The sequence below is a fragment of the Rissa tridactyla genome, chromosome 1 (assembly GCF_028500815.1).
Source record: "Rissa tridactyla isolate bRisTri1 chromosome 1, bRisTri1.patW.cur.20221130, whole genome shotgun sequence".
Taxonomy (NCBI): Eukaryota; Metazoa; Chordata; class Aves; order Charadriiformes; family Laridae; genus Rissa; species Rissa tridactyla.
Window position 1 is genome coordinate 32,072,410 of NC_071466.1, and position 15,006 is coordinate 32,087,415.

Consider the following 15,006-nt stretch of genomic DNA (forward strand, 5'->3'; position numbering starts at 1 on the left):
GCCCATCAGCAGAAAAACTGAGGAGACTTTTAAGAGTTCAGGTATGAAAAATTCAAAGATCAAAAGTTTACCTTTTCTCTGTGAGTAATATACAGCAATGTCAGCAACAGAAAAAATCCTGACTGCCTGCTCGGCACTTATGTTGCCTATGTAGTAAGTGTAGGCAACAGAGGAAAGATACAGTAAATTCTTTGGGGCAGAAACAACATTTTCACAATGTTTAGTAATCTGTGTTATACTAAACAAACAAGCAGTATCTGCAAGACTCAACTAAACTATTTGAGGTTCACAAGTGTGCTGTGGAGGGAAAGGTCCGGTCAGCAACAGCCGATGGCTGTATAATGGCTTATAGGAAATGAATCTGCAGTCTCAAGCTATTTCCCAGAGGATGTGTGATTGCGCTAGATAACATCTCTTTCTCACAATTCTTAGAAGGGAACTACTACTATAGAGGCAAAGACCAGTCCTCTTACTGCTATGGATGATCCTGCGGTCCTAGGCTAGACCTACAGAGAGAAATGCTTGTCTCACTACTTGATGAGACATGTGAGAGATTCTTTGAAGATGCCCATATACTTGATAGTTTTCAGAATGGATGCGTATCTAAAAACGTCTTTTAAAAATGAAGTCTGGCAAGGTCTGCTGTCTTTGCAGTTGCTTGCATTCAAGACTGGGCACTGTGCATCGCTGACAGTTAAACGGAGACCGAAAATGTGCTGGAGACAAGAGACTGCTGGCTCTTGGGAGACCCAGAATACTCTTTGCCAAACAGGCCCTTAAGGAAGCAAGTAATGGAGAAAATTTGTGTCTTGATAGGCAAAGGCGTAGTGTACAGGACTGGAAGTAGCTCCTACGTATCCCCCAAATTGGCTGTATTTTCTTCAGTTGCCTATTGAGACATATTACATTTCCCTATTAACCTTGTCTCTCCTATATCCTTAAACAGTTTCAGGTTTCACGTCCAGCACTATTCCTTCAGGGTTTAAGACACTGTTTGGAGGAAAACACTGAAAGGGGACATGCATTTTGGACCAAAGCCAAATAATAATATGCTGAAATCAAATACATGCTTTATATAAAGGTTTGGAAATAAGTTACCCTTGGGGATAAAAGAACCAAACCAAAACCAAAAAACTCAACCAAAACCACAATGCAAGAGAGGCTCCAGCAGCCAGTCAAGATAAAAATCTTAAGGGCATGTTTTAAAGCTTATCTGTAACAGTGACTTCCTCCACAAGACCAGGAAGGCATCTGAATAATAGAAAGGTGTCCTGAGGTCTAGTACATCATTTTACCAGGTGTCTAAATGTGAGGTCAGTGCTCTACTCTCTCTCCCTTATAAGATTGGTAAATATGGTTGGGAAATTACTGCACACAAAAGCAGTTTTGCTGTGAATGAGGGAACAAAAAGTAATGCATGGAAAACTGGGGAGAGGAGAAAGGGAATCAGAGAAGAAATAGAAAGATTTCAAAGTGAGACAGACACCTGGAGCTTCCTCCTGCATTCTACCTGACACGCTAAAAGAATATTGTTGTAATGGTGGAAAAGGCATTGAAATTACTAACAAGACCTGAGTGTTCTCCCAGATCTACCATTGCCACAATTCAGTCAAAAACTTAAAAAACAATTTTCCCCTAATGACAAAAAGTAACGGACTAAAAGACTTCAAGTTAGAATCGCTGTAGACATCAAGTTTAATAAGTACCTACAGAAGCAAAATTAGGGTAGTTTAGAAAAGTGTTTCCCCATATAATTGAAAAAAAAAAGGAAAATGCAACAAAAAATAAACCTTACAAATACTTCTTAGCAGATTTTTTTCATTTTCTGTCATAGTTTTCAGGTTAAATTGCATGGATTAAAACATTGCTAGGACCAAAAGCAAGATGACTTCGTAACTGAATTTGAAGCCAAGAAAAGCAAGCTTATTCAGTTCTTTTTCTACATTCAAAAAATGGTAAGGTTAAGAATTATATGATGCTCCTTTGGTGTATGCCTTTTGCAGTTAATCATAAAAATTACATGGAAGGAAATACATATGACCACTTCTTTTTAAGGTTCTTTTTCATAAATTCTGCATCAGTAGAAAGTGTGGTTACTAGTATGGTATACTTGTATTATTTGAACTTTCTTGCAAGAAAGTTCCATCCGTAACACGGAGTGAGAAACAAGCTGGAAAATGCGGCTTACTTTATATTTGAATTAATATTACCACCTCTTTGTTTCTTAGTGTCATTTCTCTTACTCCGTGTTTTGGCTTGCCACCATGCTAAATGAAACATCCTTCCCTCTGTTAGTTTTGGCTTGTATTTTCTTGATGTGGGTTGCCTTTCACTCCTTTGATTTGATAGAGCAGAATTAGGCTGCCTGCCTATAAGCAATAATAGCAGCTGATGGATTCATGTACAGGACGATGACAGAAGACCTCTGGGAAGAAGAAGCGCTGCTCTGAACTGATGCGTTCACACACTGTGGAACCACTTTCCATGCCCTTGTACCGCACCAGAGTCTTGGGAGACTTTCTCCAATTCCTCATCCGCAGTCTTGCTGGAAGCTTAGGAGTTGGAGGAAACTGAATTCCCCATCTTCTCTGGCAATTTGCTTTAAAAGCTGCTCTCTGGCTCCATCTTCTGTTTTGTTGGTTGGTTGGTTGGGGGTTGATTTTCAAAATTTATTTATTTTGGTTTATCAGGGTGAGATTCTTCTGAGTTTTACAAACTAAATTTGTTTTAAAAAGTAGGTAATCGCGTCTTGTGTGACAGTTGAGACAAGCAGGAGAGAATCCAAACCCACAGGTGAGAGGGTGGCCTAGAGAGGAGGGAGCTGGAGGGTCTCCAGCTCTTCTGTCTGCCTTGTGTTTAGATGCTCCTGTCTGCAAAGCTGTTACTTCTGTTACAAGAGGAGGAGTAATAAATCCCTTGGCCAAAAATCACAGTAGTATGTTCTGCATTGGTGCAACGTAACTTTCCTGCAAAATTATGACCATTACATGATCTGGCAACATAGTGACATCTTGCATACCTTTCACCTAAAACTGGCAAGCACAGGAGCCACTGAGTAGGAGTAGGACAATTTAATAAACAGGTTGGCCTCTTTGCAGCTACTAAGAAAAACATTCCTTTAATGAAGTGCTCAACAATAATAAGGGTAATATTAATAATCCCAAGAACAGGCCTTTAATAAAGAAAAACTATTTTATGGCGATTAAATTTTAGGCCCAAACTATTCAACCCGTGCCCCTTTGAGCCATTAGGTAATCTGATTCCAGTTGCTCTCACTCTGCAAGAAGGGAACTAGTGTGGGAGCGAAACTGCACTTTGACTGATTCAGTGCTTAAATTTAAAACTGCTCTGTTGACAGCAAGCCAGATTTCAGCTTCTGAGGCCTCTTCCTCAATCACCCATGCAAATCCAAAGAACTTATATCCACAAAAGATAACCACATAAAAAAGGTAAAATCTCCTGGCAACAAGTAGAGCTGCCTCTCAATAGCTGTTGAACATGGCAGTGTTTTATTCCCTCACATGCTTTTCTCCTGTGCCTGTTTGTAAACTAAATGTTTTCCAGCTTTACAGTATATGGGATTTACAATGTCTTCAAAAATTGCCGTTTCATGCAACTGCAAAAATGCATGCTTAAAATTCTCTCCTTTTCCTGTTTGTCAGCAGGGATAGCCTTCATAAGATAGTTACTGAAAAATATTTTTAATTTCAGATGCTACATCATTCTTGGAAGCATGTGGGAAACAAATATAGATGAGCTCTTTATATAGAAAGGCAAACTTCACAGAACACCAAAATGTTCTGTGGAAAATTCACTTGTCCATCTTGCTTAAAAATATGAAACTTGCTGTAAAAATGCACCCTCAAATTTAGACATTGCTTCTAATTTTTCTCCAGGTATTTATCAGTCACACAATGAACAGTACTGCCTATCACATTTCTATTATTAAGCTCTACATGCTCATTATGAGAGGTTTTTTTCTATATTTCATTAGTTTTCTTTTATGTGGGCATTCAGAAAAAGAGGACCTATGAGAAACCCAGCTTGAATCTGCTGTATATCAAAGTTATGGAGAAAAAGATTAGCTTTAAAAAATATGCATGGCAGTATCACTGTGTAGCACCTTATCGAGAAGAAATACACTCATTTTTAGCTGCCATGCAACTGCTGTTGGCTTTATAACTGTGAACATGTGAGAACAAAAAAAGTGATGCTGTGTCAGTGTGTGGGCCGCAAATGAGAACTCCTGGCTCATACATTTTGCCCCATAAGCAATTCTGGCATTGTATGCAGTCTTATTGCTGTTTCCTTTGTCCTCATTGATCCTGCTATAGTATTACTCACACTTTGGGCTCCCGACTTGCTGTAAAAAAACTCTGTAATTTAATTCACTGTCTTTTTGGTGGAACTTTCTGACCACTAATTCTTCTAAGCTCATTACTCTTGCATTTTTCTAGGCCTTAGGACTTCAGCATTTTTTTTTTTTCCCTAAATCTTCCTTCCCTCTGTGATATTGAAGAATCATGGCATATGATCAATAAGTACATTTTCTATTTGGAAAATGTATTAAAATCACCTATGTAACCTGATTGAAAGGTAAATAAATTTCTCTTACATAATGCATGAACTATATGAAAGCCTTTAAGTATTTCCTTTTCTTTCATCTAAACTGTACAATTAAGAACAAGTCCAGGGAATATCAAAGAACATTTTCTTCCAACAACTTTTGTCTTTCAGCTATTTTAAAAAATTTTATTTTCTCACCTTTACCACGTATGGGCCTACAGTGGATGTTATTAGGTTGACAAAATGCTTTCAACCATCTGAATCCTCATGAAGTTCCACAAGGCCAAGTGAAAGGTCCTGCACCTGGGTCAGGGAAATCCCCAGTATCAACACAGACTGGGGGATGAATGGATTGAAAGCAGCCCTGAGGAGAAGGTCGTGGGGATACTAGTGGACGAAAAATTGGACGTGAGTTGGCAATGTCCAATTGCAGCCCAGAAAGACAATAGTATCCTGGGCTGCATCAAAAGAAGCCTGGCCAGCAGGTTGAGGGAGGTGATTCTGCCCCTCTGCTCCACTCTGATGAGACCCTACCTGGAGTACTGCATCCAGCTCTGGAGCCCTCAGCACCGGAAAGACATGGACCTCTTGGAGTGAGTGCAGAGGAGGGCCGCAAAAATGGTCAGAGGACTGGAGAACCTCTCCTGTGAAGGCAGCCTGAGAGAGTTGAGGTTGTTCATCCTGGAGAAGAGAAGGCTCCAGGAAGACCTTATTGCAGCCTCTCAATATATAAAGGGGGCTTATAAGAAAGACGGAGAGAGACTTTTTACCAAGGCCTGTAGTGACAGGACAAGGGGCAACAGTTTTAAACTGAAAGAGGGTAGGTTTAGATTGGACATAAGAAGAATTTTTTTTTTTTTTTTTTTTTTTTTTTTTTTTTTTTTTATGAGGAGGGTGGTGAGACACTGGAACAGGCTGCCCAGAGAAGCTGTAGATGTCCCATCCCTGGAAGCATTCAAGGTCAGGTTGGATGGGGCTTTGTGCAACCTCATCTAGTTGAGGATGTCCCTGCCCATGGCATGGAGGTTGGACTAGATGGTCTTTAAAGGTCACTTCCAACGCAAACCATTGCGTGAGTCTATAATCTGAGCATATAAAGAGAAAATCAAACAAGAAAACTACTATTAAACACTGTTTTTTGCTTGCTAATATTGGAAGTATCTTAAAAGTAGGAATGAAGGAATATTTTACAAAAGAAAAAAAAGTCTGATACAACATATGGCCAAAAGATGCTATCAGTGCTATTGCTAACAAAGCTCTGGCATTAGTTTACCATGCATTTTTCCATAGAACGTTTTTGGACCTGGGCAGTTTTCTTGAAGTCAAGCCATTTTGTAGATTACCCCTTACTGCAGTTACATGGAAAGCTTCATGTTGTACAGAACAAAAAACTGAGTCTTTAAAAAAAATAGGTAGACCCTCACTAAAGCTGACAATTTTTGTCGACACAAACCTGTGACAAAAGATTGCTTTAAAAACTTGTGGTTCCCGAAGCGGAGTGGCTGAACTCATCCTTTCTGTAGAAAACGATTCCTGAGGAGCAGCTTGAGAGCAAAATTGCAGAAGTTTCAGTGTATACAGGGACTTATGACTCAGTACCATAGGGCTGTTCAAGGAGTTAAAAAAGAATCCCAGACTGTCTAATCAAACTTTTTCATGTCTCATTCTGTGCAAATATTATGAGTCACCTTCGCTTTAGCAGGTAAGTCAGCATTTCTGGCCATCACCGCAGGAAGGGGCTCCTCAGCCTGCGAGTACATATATACGTCCCAGTGATGCCACATTTAGACAAGCACAATCACAGATGGTGCTGTGGAGCATTTGGTTCCCCTATTACCTCATGGCCATTCCTGATAAGCATAATTTTTATTCTAGATAGATTACAGCCAGAATGTCTGATTTGCTTTGAACATCTTGCACAGTAGTAGGCCCATATGTCTGTAGTCAGAATCCACAGAGTGCCCTTTGATTTTGAAGAGAGAACCATATCTGAGTCAGGTTTAGCTGCCTTGGGGAGACATCCTTTGGGACAAGAGTGGGTGTGGAAGCACTGGCCCATTCCAGGACAGCCATCAAATGAGAAAATTCCTGAAAGTGGGAGAAATACTCTTTATTTGTAAAAGAGTAAATGCCCTAGAGACAAGAGGCCACACACATTTGGAAGGGAAAGCCAATTATTCAGTCATGTCCTCCTCTGTAACTTGGTGACCTCCTTGTGTAAAACTATTATCTGACAAGATAGTTGAAATACCTTTGTGAAGACTGAGGAACTAGTGAATGTACATCTTGTACCTCTGAAGGTGGATGAGGAAACTCCAGACGGGAAAACAAAGAAAAACCCTGAGTCAGCCCATGTGGAACTGACTGAGAAAAAAAAAAGTCTGCCATTCCCAGTAGTTTTGATTAGCCCCTGATGTTCAGGCTAACTGACCCCAGAATAGCCTCTGTATTGTATGCTTAATATGAGCACAGGACAATTTTCACACAGAGGCCCTAAATCAGGTATCAGTCTCAAAAAGAAAAAGGTGCTCAAAAGGCTCCATATGAGGCCAAGTGATGTTCTTGAAGTCAAAAGAACTTGTCTGGTGTGTTAGATCAGTTACCAGTAATAGGAGTGAGCTAGGACAATAGTTGTTTTTCACTGAACCGCAACAAGAACCATTGTACGAATTGGCCATGTTAGTGCTCCCAAAGTGTTCAAGTGAGAAGACACTGGAGGAGACACGCATGGAAAGACTTTCAATTTGTAAAGAATGAGTGCTGGATTTAGGTTTCTCTATCTGAAAAACCGCGTGGGTAGGTATACATGTATGCACATACTTAAACATTGAAAAACACCCCAAACCCCCACAAAACCAAATTAAAAAAAAAAAAGAAAGAGAAAAATAAACCTTTCCCTAAAGATAGAGAGTCCAAGACCAAAGCTGCAGCAAGAAATCCTGGTACTTGCTCCAGGATGAATCCAGCTCTATTAGCTCATAAAACAGACCAGAGATTGTTCTTTGGGTTCTGAGGATAAACAGCGTGTCCCAGCTTGCATCACAGAAGTACATTTTCTTCTTCCCCCAAGAAAAGAATCATGATGTAAAGCTGCCTTTGGGGAAATGGTCCCTGCTGTCTGCTGTCCTCCAAGCCATGTTCAGGTACCATTTGAGAGCTTGCTAAGACTCGCGTGCCAAAACTGCCAGGTAACGTGCTTACAATTCAATTGTAATAGCAGTGCCTGAGTGTTGGCCTCTGAACCTTACCAGTGTAGATCCAGGTGATGAATCTTTCTCCAGGGTTTTAGTACCTTCCAGTCCCCCAGTTTGGCCACAATGACCCTCCCACTGTAGGAGCAGGTACCAACAAGACATCTAGCAAACTTCTTGGCATTTAGGAGCTACGTGGTGGGAGTTCCAGGCAGCTGCTGGAAGCCTGACTGCCACAGGAGCACTTCTGTATGGGCAGTCCAGCTTCTGTCCTCCACAGTGAAACATAGCGAAGTATGAGCCATCCTCTCAAGCACTTCATGGTGCAGATTTATGTTCTAGGGAGTTTGGCATCTGGCTTGCAGAATCCCTCCATAGGGATGTCTGACTGGACCTGTATCAATCAGCAGTCAATTCCTCAACTCCTCCTGCGAGAGGAGTGCTAGATGCTAGGGACTCTCTTACCTTCTCTTTGATACGATCCTGCCTGGTGCTTTTCTTCTCCCAGGTGCTGATAACTGAGAGAAAAAACAGAAGAGAAACCAGGACAACTTTCCTATGCAGGGATGGGCTCAATCCTGATCTGAATGGGGAGGAGGAAAGAGGGAATGGTTGTGCAGCTGCCGCATGATTTTATACTGTGAACATATCACTGGCTGGGGGTGATGATCTGGCTCCGGTGCCTCCAAATCCTCGTGTTAGACTACATTTGTCATATGTGTGAAAGTGACAGTCGAAGAGGCTTTCCTACCATGGACCTTTCTAGGCATCTGCTCCTTCCCCAGTTGAAGGCTAGCAGTGTCAGTTCTGACTTGTATTTATGTAAGCGCTTTTTCTTTGAAATTATATTTTGATTAATTTCAGGGGGTTTTATTCATTTAATTTGTTTTTGGTGAGAAAAATATGGAACTATGCGCATTTATGCATGCACACATTCATGAACATGAAGACTCAAAAGAGAGGAAGGGAGAAACACCACTTCTGACTAGGCATAACAATTCTGAAGGGAAAAATTATACACATTTTATGCTTTTGTGTTTTAATAAGAGGTGACATGTTGCCCTAGTGCTGACTTGTAGCAGAAGAGATTAAAAATTCTTGGACCATCAGTAGTAAGAAATCACAGGGCTGCACTTACAGAGGTCATTAACTGTCCAGACATCTGTTGGGTAACAAATTCTGCTAAACATAGATCATGAAACGGTTCTTGAATTATGCAGAGGATAATTTCACAATCCAGAAAACAGGGAATTCAAGCAGAGAAAAAAAGTCGTGTAAGACCGTTCTTATTGCCAGTTGGGGAGGAATTCACTACAATGTCAGAATTACAGGGAAGTTTGGTGCTAGTGGCAGTGGTCTGCTGGATTGCTACCAGTGTGATAAAGAACAGATTTAGACGATGGTCACAATTACAGTTACATACTCCACAAAGTGACTGACATTATAGCAATATTGGCCATATTAATTAGAGGGACACTGTGACAAAAGTCTCCAGCTAACTAGACAAAAGTAAAAACTTCAAATGTCTCAGTGCAAACTACTGTAAAACTTGTTAACACGCAAGTAATAGATTTCAGTATAAAAAAGGGAGTTAGGAAACAATGAGCAGATGCAGCAATGGAAAAATTGGTGCTATGGTGGAAACAGGCTGGAGCATTCCAAACAACGTATAAATTAAAGCATAACAAACCCTAATTCCCCTTGAAAAAAGGAATACTGTCCCATTCCCCATAAATTAACTGTAGTAGCTGGTTGTGGACTCAAAACTGAGTCCAATTATGCTGCACTGGACTATAATTGGGTTAAAAGGCTGTCACTTACCTCTGAAACAAGAGCTCAAGTGATATCTGTCAACCTTTGAAATCAGGAGTTAGTCTGGAATCAGGAGTTACTTATTAGCTGCTGCAGAAGTCAAGCACACAGCACAACCAATCATTGAAAACGTGGAGAGTGAAAACACTTGTCAGGGCAAATGAGTAGTTTTGGCTTTTTTCCCTTGGCCAGCTGAGGAAAGCTGTACTGAATATCTAAGTAGAAATGTCAAGAAAAACATATTGTAACTTTTGCTGAAGGAAAAAACAAGATAAAGAGGATCTGAAATGGAAGACACGAAGAAAAATAAGAATTGATCAAGGAAAATAAAATAATAAAAAAAATGCAATACCTTGGAAGCAAATGGAATGGATATAAGAGTTAAAAGCCTGATTTTTTTGTTGCCTTTACATTGTTAAGTTTCATCTTCCTTCAAGACCCCAGTTATATAAATCACTGTTAGCTGTATATTCACAACTCAAATGAAACAGCCAACATTAATGCATATAACAGTATCAAGGCCCTAGGAAAACAGAAATAACAGAAAATAGAAATACTTCAAAGGAGGGAAGGAGCAGGAGAATCTCAGAGAAAATCTTACATTCATCACACAATCAGTGTACACAACACACTCTGCCAAACCCAGAGAAGCGTACACTTAGTGTCAGCCTGAATTACGGGATGGGCTTTCTTGGACTTGTTCATTTGGACCCATGTTTGGAAAATAACCGTAAACCGTATATTGCCTTAAAAATGGCTTACCAACAGGAAAATATTAGAACTGATCCCGAAACGTTTGAGGCTTTCCGATTGCAACATCATGAAATTGAAAGCCATCTCCAACAACAAAAGAACTCATCACTGACCAAAACAGCACTGCTTGGTGAAGACTGTTGTTACGAAAAAGGTTACACCTGTAATTCGGGGTTCATTATAAGCTGATCTCAACTCAGTTCTAACATTTTCCCAATGAGAAATGCTTTTGTAACCACAACTCAGTAAGAATTATCCTTCTGTGCTTTTCAAAGCCATGTTTTAAGTGTCCTTTCTCCCTGATTGAAGTATTTCTAAAACAAGACATTATTTTTCTGCAAGTTGATACAAGACAGATTTGCCCATGGTGGCATCCATTCAAGTTCTCTGTAACAAATAGGCCTTATATCAGGGCTTCAATGTGTGCGTAAAAGTAGGAAAAAACCCTCTCACTTCCTTTTAGCGGTATCTTTTGAATAACATGCTCAGTAGACAGTCCCAAACACCTTGCCAAAGGTGCTTGAAGTCAGGGAATACAGATTTCTTCCCTGGATGAAAGAGGCTTTATCAGGTTTGTTTTACTCTAGAAGCCCTATGTCTGTGCTTTATAGATGTCTTTTGTAGAGATTTCCAATTAGCTACTAGTTGAGATTTGGTAAGTTTTCATTAACTGCTGAGTAGCAAAAGACAGACCAACTGGTCTATATTCCATTTGACACCAGTCATGCCAGCTGCTTTGCAGACAGCAACCAAGTGCATCTTTCTTTTAGAGTGTATTTTGATTTTGGGCAGAAGATGGCAATGCATAATAATCACATTTAGAGTAAAAGCTGGATAATAAACTTCTACAGTGCAGTAATATTTCAAAAAGAGAGCTCCCAGCTCTCAAATACCACACGCAGGTGTGATACCTCAGTGGGAAGCAATTTAGGAATGAATGAATAATTCTGTCCTCTTGTTTACCAAGACTATACCCATTACATTGGCCATTAAAAAAGACAAAAAAAACCCAGAAGAAAAATACACCCCATCATTTTTACCTTCATGGGAAGTGCTTATAGAGTATCTTTTAGTTGTGAATGCTTTATACTCCAAGCTGACTGTAGCTGGAATTGGTGTCTCTTAGCTGCTCGATTAGTTAGATAAATTCTGCACGCCTGTGTCTGGGATCCATGGTAATGGAGTTAACGTTGCTATGCTATGAGATGTGCGGGAGGGCCCAGCGCTTCAGGAAGGATATGATTTCCGGGGCTACTGAAACTTGGTAGTGTAGGCAAGAAGGAATGCTTGGAGGAACAAACAAAAGAAATGGCTGGAACGGTGACAGGCGATCGCTCAGGTCAGCGGGTACGGGCAGGGCACCGCCGCCCCTGGGAGGGATGTAACAGCCATCAGAAGGATTGTTTAAAAGTGGTTTAAAAAGCTGGGAGGAGTATCCTAGTTCTGTTCCTGTCATCTCAAGGAGAGCCTGCATGGAAACGTTGTGTGTTACAGGTACTTGTGCAAAGGATTGCATTAACCCCTTCCCATGCACGCAGGAGCTTTTGACCAGGGCTACAAGAAGAGAAAGCTAAACAAAACCAAGGTGGACTGCTACAAATGATCTCTCTCAAATTGTCCTATAGATGTTAACTATTATCTCTGGCCATCCTGACAGGAGAGGATTTTTTTTTTTCCCCTGGCATAATAAGCAAAGGTCACCTCAGACCTGTTCTGGCAAATGCAGAGGACTCCTCCTGTCTTCGTGGCCTGGGGGGCTGGAGGGACGCCGAGAACTCTGTACCAATATTTCCCTGGACACTCTGATGTTATCAGGAATCAAGTGGACTGCTGCTGCCTGCTGCTACCAGCATTTCTCTGCTCTGGTGAGACCCCGCCTGGAGTACTGTATCCAGCTCTGGAACCCTCAGCACAAAAAGGACATGGACCTGTTGGAGTGGGTCGAGGGGAGGGCCACAAAGATGATCCGAGGGCTGGAGCACCTCTCCTGTGAGGACAGGCTGAGAGAGTTGGGGTTGTTCAGCCTGGAGAAGAGAAGGCTCTGGGAAGACCTTATAGCAGCTTTCCAGTACCTGAAGGGGACCTACAGGAGAGATGGGGAGGGGCTGTTTGCAAGGGCATGTAATGATAGGACGAGGGGCAATGGTTTTAAACTAGAGCAGGGTAGGTTTAGATCAGACATTAGGAAGAAGTTCTTTACAATGAAGGTGGTGAGGCACTGGCACAGGTTGCCCAGAGAGGTGGTGGAGGCCCCACCCCTGGAGACATTCAAGGCCAGGCTTGATGAGGCTCTGAGCAACCTGGTCTAGTTGAAGATGGCCCTGCTTACTGCAGGGGGGTTGGACTAGATGACCTTTAAAGGTCCCTTTCAACCCAACACATTCTATCATTTCAAGGATGAAAGTTAAGTGATAAGTTCAAGGGAAAAGAAAGAAAGAAAGAGAAAGAAAGAAAAAGAGAGGGAGGGAGGGAGGGAGGGAGGAAGGAAGGAAGGAAGGAAGGAAGGAAGGAAGGAAGGAAGGAAGGAAGGAAGGAAGGAAGGAAAAGAAAAGACAGGTAAAATACCTTAGCTTTTGTATGTTAGAGGGTGTTTTCTGTGCTCTTTGGGTCTTGACAGGCCAGCTGAGATACCCAAGAGATGGAATAAATTTAAAGGCCTGGAGCTGAGACAAGTTTTTTGGTTTTGACCAGAATCCTACCTGAAGTGATATAAGCAACGTAACACCTCAGGAAGTATATATAAGAACTGTAAATCTGTTTGAATTCTCACATGTATTACCTTATTACAGCTGTAATTTTGAAATGTTTACTTTAAGCAGCTTTCTCCATGTTAGATTTAATATTCCCCCAAGGTACCAAATAGGAGAGGTCCTGCTCTGTTAAACACTGTTCGATGCATATGGAGATAACTCATTGCCTAGAAGACCTTTCAATCTAAGGCCACTAATATTAAAGGAAAAGCATGTATCAAATATACAGTTTAATTTGATTTTAATGACAAAAGCCTCCTTATCTTCTATTCAGGTGCCTTGCAACCTCTCCATCATTAATCGACTCACTTCCACTGTCACAGCACAGATGGTCCTCAAAGAGGTTTGTTTTTCCTCTGAAAATAATCTTACCGCACACTTCTGTCATAACTTTCTTTGAAAAAACCTAAGTACTTCACAAATATTCATGAACTTAGTCTCCCAGTACCCACATTCACTCTGTACAGTTAGAAAACAAACTATATCAAACTACTATAATACCCGTTTCCTTGCAATTCCACGTTAACTAGTCTTCCCCTGGATGGTACGCTGCCTTCACTGCGGTTCCAGCTCCCGAGGCAGGAAACAGCAAGGGATTTGGATGACTGAAGGGGTGGTGGGGAATGCAAAAATCCCCAGGAAGCTTCAAAGGCTATCCCTCTGGGTTTCCCGACGGACGGACAATGACAAGGAGGCTGTCTTTGAAGATGGGCCAAGAGAAGCCAGAATGCAACTTCTTTTAGAGGTCATCGTTCTGCAAAGGGATGTAGTTTCACTGTGTTCTGGTGCTGGGGAAGCCAAAGTACAGATTTCTAAAAGGTGCTAGACAGCTTCAAAGGCAGGCAGCTGCCTCTGCAAATTTTAGAAAAATAGGCACCCTCAGTGCAAGTCCTAGAATATACATAGAAAACCTGAGCTCCAGTTATTTTAATGCCACCTTTCTGAAAAATTTTGGGGGTTAGATCTTATCTGATCCCAGACTTCACAGTAATTACTCAGTCTAGGATGATCTAAGGTACTTGAATTATAAGACTAAATCAGTTTTGTTTGGTAACAATTTCAGGAAGAGAAACCCCACTGATCGAAACTAGTAAAAACAACCCGAAACCCCAACAATATAAGTTGTTGTGTTTGCAAGACAAGTGAAAAATTAAATTTTATTTATAAAAAAAAGCAAGTAAGTTGAATACACAGAACTTGGCTAAAGGAAGACTAAAAGGAATAGGACACAAGTATGAAAAGATAATAAATTGAAGCTCAGAATGCTGTGTAAAGATATATACTTTAATGATAAATAGTAACATAAAATTAGACGGTGGAAAATACAAGACTTCTAAACAGGAAAAAAAACTTTAATGGTGACAATCTACAAGGCTACAGAATGGTATTCTAAAGGAAGCTCTGGAAAATTCACATACTAAAACCTGGACTGACCAAGTTCTTGAAATATTCTTTGTGAAACAGATCTCTATCGAGAAGGACAAAACCAATCAAAAAAAAAAAAAGAAAAAAGTTATACTGTTAATTTTAGATCTCAGACCTGCTTGAAGGTCTTTAGCATAACATCTTCTATTGAAGGCTGCAGTTTAGGCCAAAGCAAGGCTAACACTATGTGATAACGCAACAAAAATCTCACAAATATCAGCTGGGAGAAGAAGCTGTTTAAGGAAAAACTGCAATGACAGCAAATGATACCAAAGTATTTTTGGCATCAATTTTTTCAAATTTTTTTTGGGGGGGTTGTATTTTCATACTCAAATATGAGTTTTGATTTATTGACTTAGCATTCAATTTAACGTGAAATTTGCATTTTTAATACTGTCTTATTTGTCCCCAAATGGATGACGTCCATTCTGAAGATCAGAAAACAGGTATTCTTAGACATGCATATGTGTTCATGCTTCCTCATGGATGCATGACAAATAACATGCATG